Here is a 7428-nt window from a genome sequence, read left to right as displayed (position 1 = left end):
TCCCCAAGGGGCCACATGACAAACTGGGACTGTTGAGGAGGGCCGGACCCAAAATACCGAACTCAAGTCTGAACTCAATTCTGTTCAATTCTATTCTGTTCTTGTATAACATTAAGTAAATCATATGGTTTTGTTTACTAGTCGTAAGAACAGATGAAAATGTGAGGGAGACAAAGGAAAAACAGCAATATTTAATCTATGTCCAGTATTTAATCCTCATTCTCGAAAATGATTTTTTTGACATTGACATTTTTTTCAGTTTTCAAAGACTGATATAAAAAAGTACTACAATATCTATATAATTAGGCTAGGTCATGAAAATGTGAAGGAGTCAGTACAACTGATAGGCCTGTGCCACCATTTCATCAACACTCAGCAATATTTCATTATTAAATCATTACCATCATTAAATTAACTCTATGCAGAATTAGACTACGAAAACGTGGAGCAGACAATAGTAGGCTGTCATTAGTTATTCAACATGCACAAAGAAAACTATTTAAAAAATGTAGGCTATGTTTTTGCTTTAACTTTATGCACATAACTGTGATTGGTCAACTCGCTCTGTGTGTTGAGCCGGCTGCTTCAAGCAACCTGTGGGTAGTAGCATCATACTAGTTCGCTAACATAAGCTTTGCAAATAAACTCAGACAGTTACAATTACGGGGTTATCCGATTGTAAACTGTCTATCTGCCAGTAACGTTTTGAAATGAACACTTCGTATCTCCAACGAGCAGCAGTAGGAGTTCGTTCTAACAACCTTTGTGGTGGTGAGCGACGCAGACATAAGAGACACAAAACTTTGAAAGGTTTACGCCGACGTAAAGGCAACTGCATTGTGTCGACGCAGAAGCATACATTCTATTCACCAGCACATCATTGAGGGTGTTTACGTCGTATGCATCCACGCACAAATGTATGGGCGTACAAATAGCAGTCGCTTTCAAAATAAAAACAACGATATTGATTTGCATGCATTATCTCTATGCTAGGCTCTTGACTATTGTTCTTTCACGGACCTTACGAGGGCCGGTCAGGGAAAGCCCACGGGCCGGATGTGGCCCGCGGGCCGTATGTTGCCCATGTATGCAGTAGGCTATGACAGAAAATGACAGATTTCTGGCCTGTCAGTTTTAATATATAGGGCTTACTAGGCTATTGCTAGTTGAACAACATAGCTAAAGTTATCTAACCAGTTCAGTAACATCAGTTGCTTGATTAAGGTTATGAACCTTTTCCTGTTTACTGGAGGGAGTGGCACACAACATTTTCACAAAGTTGGTCTACATGACCGTGAGACGAGGTCCTGAAGACAATTACTATGGAAAAAAGGCCATATTTGCCAATATTTTAATTTAAACAGGAACTTGATATGCCAGTACAAGCGAATCCAAAATTAAGTCGTGTCAGGGTTACGAATAAAGTACCCATGCGCAAGACTCTTTCTGACAGAAAACACACTTTAATGAACTACAAACTTGACAATTACAGCCTTACTTACATACAGGACTTGGACTACACAAAACAGAGAGACGAACTGACAAAGGACAGAAACAGGAGGGCAGAAATACACAAGACTAATTAACAGAAAGACAGAGGACTGGACGAGACCAGAGCCATATAAAAAGAGAGTTGCGACACTCTTTGAAGTCGCCGCCACGTGGTCACGTGGTTCACGTACGCTTCAACAGTTCCAAACAGCTCTTTGCGTGTCGTGTTTTTTCAATGGATAGACAGCAGCGAGTGAGTTATTGAACGTGAAACATTACAACAAACCAAAAACGAGTGTTATTACGTGTTAGCATGCTTACATTATAGTGTCAATTATATATTGTAAGTATAATTAGTTTGCAACATCAATCTAAAATATGTTCTTTGGTAGTTCTAACATTGAACGTTTGTTTCCTTGCTGGACATTAGCTGTTATTGGATTCCTACATTTGCATGAAGGTGCACCCCCCCAAATCTGCACAACTTTGATCATTGTAAGACTAGCAATAAACTTCTATCAAATATATAAATGGCATTCAGTAGCCTAACAGCTTAAATTTTAAAAGTTTGATCAATGCATTAAATCTGTTCAGTTCTTTTAGAGAAATAGCATAAAAGTGGGCACCACACAGCCTTGGTAACATTTTAAGAGTAATCCCGACAAACACGGGACGTCCCCCGGACCTTATGCCGACATTCACGACGTCCCCGATTGGTCCCGAACGTCATGTTCTCTAGCGGACGTTTCGGTGACCTTATTGACGTCCGGAGCAAGTTATCGTTTGGTTATTGCGTGACGTCCGGTGCAGGACTTTCTGGGGACGTCACCGTCAGGTCCCTCGGATGACATTTGCATTTGGTCATTTCAAATACCTTCTAAGGACCCGACAATAACGTTATACCGGGGACATGGGGGGGACGTTTGTTTATTCACACATGGCAGCGGAGTTGAGAGCGCTCTGGCTACCGCCTGCAGGATGGAGACATCACATCCATACACGACTTCACGTTACACGTCTGGGGATGACTAAAGTATCTATCTATCTAATCTCTCTAGCAGTAGCTGCATTAGCCTACCGTAGTCTAAGGCAACATATCATACAGTTTATGAAGTTGTGCGTCTATGAGCAAAGTATATGTCTACTTTGCTCATAGACGCACAACTTCATAAACTGGGAAAAGGGTTGTTAACGTTAAACTCAAAATGTATATGCTACATAATTCAGCATGTCTACATGCAGACATGCTGAATTATGTAACACATACATTTTGAGTTTAACGTTAATGTATAACGTTACAAACTAGGGAAGGGATTTTATCAAATTCATGTTAGCTGATGTGATGGTGTAACGTTAGCAAAGTCGCTGTTCTAGCTTCTAGCTTAGACTACAATGCGCATTTCTTCAGATAACTGTCATTACGTGATGCATGTAACATGCTCTAAATAGGCAGTGGTTTATTTAACGTAGTCACGTACTTATTATCTGTTTTATTTTCAGAAACACACACACGGCCGAATTGGGACTGAACCGACTTTTGGAGCTGAATACGATGCAATAAAACTAGAGAAATTAAAAACAGACCAAGTAGCATTTGTTTAGGGTTGTCTAGCAACAGAAGTGACTACTTAATTTGTAAAGCAAAACGATCTAGCTCTACATTGCAGAAGAATTAAGGATACTGCTTCTTCATGACTTGTTTAAATGTCATTGTAATTTATTTGACGCATGTTCGCGTTTAAAAGTGTCACGCATACCTGTCCCCGATGTTACAGCAGCTCCTTGTGGAAACAGCAAAGCGTGCACATATCCGATGAGATTTCTGACGAGGAGCAAGCTCTCTGCCTCACCAGAGCCTTACTGTTTATTAATAAAACAATGATATAGAATAGAAACATCTGGAATCTATTTATTCCATCTTAAAGTTGGCTACAAAGAGCATTCAGAGAAAACCATAAATTTTTCTTTATCTGCAATGTTCCAGGAAGATAGGCTTACATTTATAGGCTGTCCCTGTTTGATCACAGGTCCAGGAAAACGAGTGGATATAACGTCAATGCATTCTAGTTATGTTTCATGTAGGCTACTTTATTTCATGTAGAGTTTTGCTTCCCAGCATGCATTGCGATTCATTTAGTATTTTTGGCTATTATTAGTTTTTAATATTTTGAAACAATATGGTTTGAACAATTTATCTTAGGCTAGCCTAGGCCTACTCTGATGATGTTTTGAACAATATGCTACGGGATATGCCCATTAAAACGTCATATTAGTTTATTAAGAAAATGACACCGTAGATGTGAAAGCAGCACATCCTAGCCCGGTATAAATGTCCATGTCTACTCTTCAGTAGTGTAATGCATTCGGAGGACGTGATTTCATACATGCGTGAAAATATGAGGTGAGTGAAGTTGATTGTGTAGTAGTAGAACAAGTCGTAAATGCGTGTTCATGTTCCGTCTACCTCTCTCCTAGCAACGCTGAGACTTACAGGATAGTCTACCATACTAAATCGCGCTTCATGTTTTTTTATTTTTTTTTACCATCGCGAAATATAAACGTTGCGCGCATAACGTCGCGGTGACCATTTACAGGACGTCATCTCAAAGTCTCGTGGACGTCTTTTAGACCTCCCGAACAGAGGTCCGCGGGACGTAAAGGGAACCCTACACAATGTCGAGGAGGTGACGTTCGCCAGGGGACCTTTAGGGGACGTCGCCAGGACTTTATTTTGTTTACTGGGAAGCCATAAACATGTCAAAAACACATAGGCTAAATAAGAATCAATAACAACTTAAATGTGAAAAATTTGATTCATACTGCAAGATAAGACACCCACTGTTTCAATAACACACTTGTAACTCAATAAGCAATCAACTATTTCAATAAAATACTTATAACTTATATTTCAGCCGGCTGGTGAGACTAAAGCATGAAAAGGATGACTGATGTTTGGTTTTCAATAGAATTTTTTAGAATTTGAAAAAGTTTTCAATGTGTGTTTAAAACAAGAACAGGAACAAATGCAAAAAAGACTGGGAGGTAGGTATGGTGACACTGCAACATAAAAAGAAGGTCGGACACTCATTTAGGTTTCCAAAAAATAAAAAGATTTCAGTTTCCAAAGTTTGAACAACAATTGTGTGTGAACTACACAAAAGACACAATGTGGAAGGGATGGGTAGCCCTGTACTTTGTACACCTATAAGAGGGACATGGTAAGGAGGATGCAACATTTGGCTGGAGTCGGGAGTGTTATGGGAGGTGTGGAAGATGCTGGATCAACACAACTCCATTTGTGTAAGGGCCCCATCGTGTGGACCTCAAACATAAAAAATTATCTTATCTGACCATTCCAGTCATATATCGCACACCCTTTTTGTCCTCTGCATCCTTGGTTCTGGATAAGCAGAACAGGCACAGTGGAGAATGGAGGGAGAGAACAAAGCAGGTAACACTCAGTGTATACTTGGGACAACACATTAAGTAAGTAGCAGAAACCTAAGCAAGAGGCCATCTCCAGCAAGAGGCCAGCAAGAGTTTTACATACCCATACACAGCTAACCATTTGCAAGGCTGGTTGGGGGTGCCACAAGTCCACACAAAAACTATAACAATAACATGAAGAATGATTTTGTTGGGGATTACTTTCAGAGTGATCTATGCCCTATTAACCTGACTACACTTTTCAGTTATCCAAAAAAAGACATTTGTCCTACTTACAAAGATCACTGACCTAATGAAAGGCAATGCCCTCTTGTCACGTCAGTCTCTTCCATGCAAACTTCGCTATGTATTTGACAAATTACTTGGCAGATAAAGCAATCAAAATTACACCAAGAACACCAACACGAAATGTACAATTACTGAACTAAATGAACTGAAACCGATCATCAGTTGGAGTAAAAACTCCTAGGCTACTATACAGACGCTATACCTACTGTCCCACGACCACGCTCGTGCCACACTCGCCTACCGCTTGTGCCACTGTCCCGTTTGGAACAGTGAAGAGTAGTGGCACAGGACTGGGCTGGCAAGGGACACAAGAGCCACGCACCAGTAACAACAACAATAACTTATAATAGTCTAGGTTTTGCTCCTACTGCTTCCCCTGAAATTCATAATTGAAATCCCCTCGTTCACGAGTCGTGGACACTAGCCTATATCATGTCATGTTCAGCCCATGGTTCAGTTCATAACGTCATAAAACTTGCCATCTAGCAAGCTAGTCTATATCAGGTTTAAAAGACAATAATCACATTCATTTCCTCCATTTTTCACCTGAAGAGCGTTAATCACAAACCCATTGATAACCAGCACATCTGAATATAGAGTTACCATGCTGTATGGAATGTATTTTATCAATGTAGCATTTAATATGAGAACAGCTTTCATGTTCCCCCTCATAGCATGTCTAACGTTAACACTATGTATGTGAATGAGCTGACTAGCTAACGTAAGCTAGTAAGCTAACGCAATCAGGTTTGAAAAATATAGCATTATAAACATAATAAAAATCTGTTGACAACCAACCAGTTGCCCTACTACAATAGGCTAACCAAATGTGTTTTGTCTGAAATTCATTATTGACGTAGGAACATTATCTTTAAGCTAGCCTTTCTCCACATCAAGGTTTGCAGGCTAACTTTTGGCTTTAAAATTTCGGTCAACATTTAAGCTATAAATATCAGTTAAACAAGCAGCACAAAATCCTCAAAGAACAATACTAGTATCTACTAGTGCAGTTGGTATAGGAAATGCATATGACAATTAAAAAAACGTCGTACATTCATCTACTTTCCACTGACAATATCAGGCAGAAAGTAATGGAAGTGAATGGGGCTACAGCCGTGAATGTCAAAGTTAGGAACTGTTGAGCTCAGCATAAAGCGGAAGTAGCGTGGAAAAAGCGCCGCCATTGTTTCCTATGGAAGTCTATGGGAGTGTCGCAACTCTCTTTTTATATGGCTCTGGGAAATACTACGTGGTGCCATTTAGGCAGCTCGGAGTTCTTGGCACAAAGTGCAGTTTAGTTTAGGAGAGCAGTAAAACAAACAACCACTGAGAGCACCGAGTTTCTCACGGAGAGAAAGGCTTTCCGAAAAAGAACTCCAGCACTCTGGATTCAGGATTGCAGTCCAGAGTATAACCATATATAACCGGGACTCTATCATTTCACTATAGTTGTTTAAACCTCAAATATCTAATGTGGTTAAAATAGCCAGGAGGATTATGGGAAACACACTCGCCTGGCCAGACATGTCACTCTGCTGCACTCTGACCTGCCCCATGTCACAACGGAAACCTTTAGTGCAGGGGTCTCAAACTCAAATGAGCTGGGGGCCAGTTCTGCCAAAGTCATCTGATTGGAGGGCCACGTCAGAATAATACAAAAAAGAACGGCTATTTCTGAAAATGCAATGCCCCCCCCCCCCCCCCCCCCCAAAACACTAACACAAAAGTGCAAGTCTTTTTATCTCTTTTTAGACACCTGTGCCATCAACCTTAGCTTATAAATAAAATAATGATAAAATAAATATTAATACAAAATTATGAAAAACAAAAAAGCATAAAAACAAGTATGTGTATGTTTCACACCAAACAAAAATATTTTCCTCTCACTTTCCTTATTTAATCCTTTAGGCGCCAGGGTTAAGAAAACAACACTATTGGATTTTTATATCAAAATTTCAAAAGGCTATGGCTTGAAAATGGTCAGAGATAAAGTTCTATTGTAAATGTAAAAATCTAATAATCAAATGTTTATGGAGGGGGTAAACTTACCCATCTAATCTGCCACTGGATGGTAAGCACCTCAAATTATGCACCTTTCAGTAAATACTGGATGTTGAACATATTTGAGCAGGTTTACTTTCTTTTTCGTCATATTAACCACATAACAAGTATACTTTACACATTTTCATTGCCCCTGTTGCT

Source organism: Alosa pseudoharengus, unplaced genomic scaffold (genome assembly GCF_046254945.1).
Source record: "Alosa pseudoharengus isolate Yale_2024_CS ecotype anadromous, Long Island Sound unplaced genomic scaffold, YU_APseudo_1.1 YU_APseudo_1.1_scf_11, whole genome shotgun sequence".
Taxonomy (NCBI): domain Eukaryota; kingdom Metazoa; phylum Chordata; class Actinopteri; order Clupeiformes; family Clupeidae; genus Alosa; species Alosa pseudoharengus.
The sequence above is the reverse complement of the archived record's forward strand: the minus strand, read 5'-3'. Positions refer to the sequence as shown.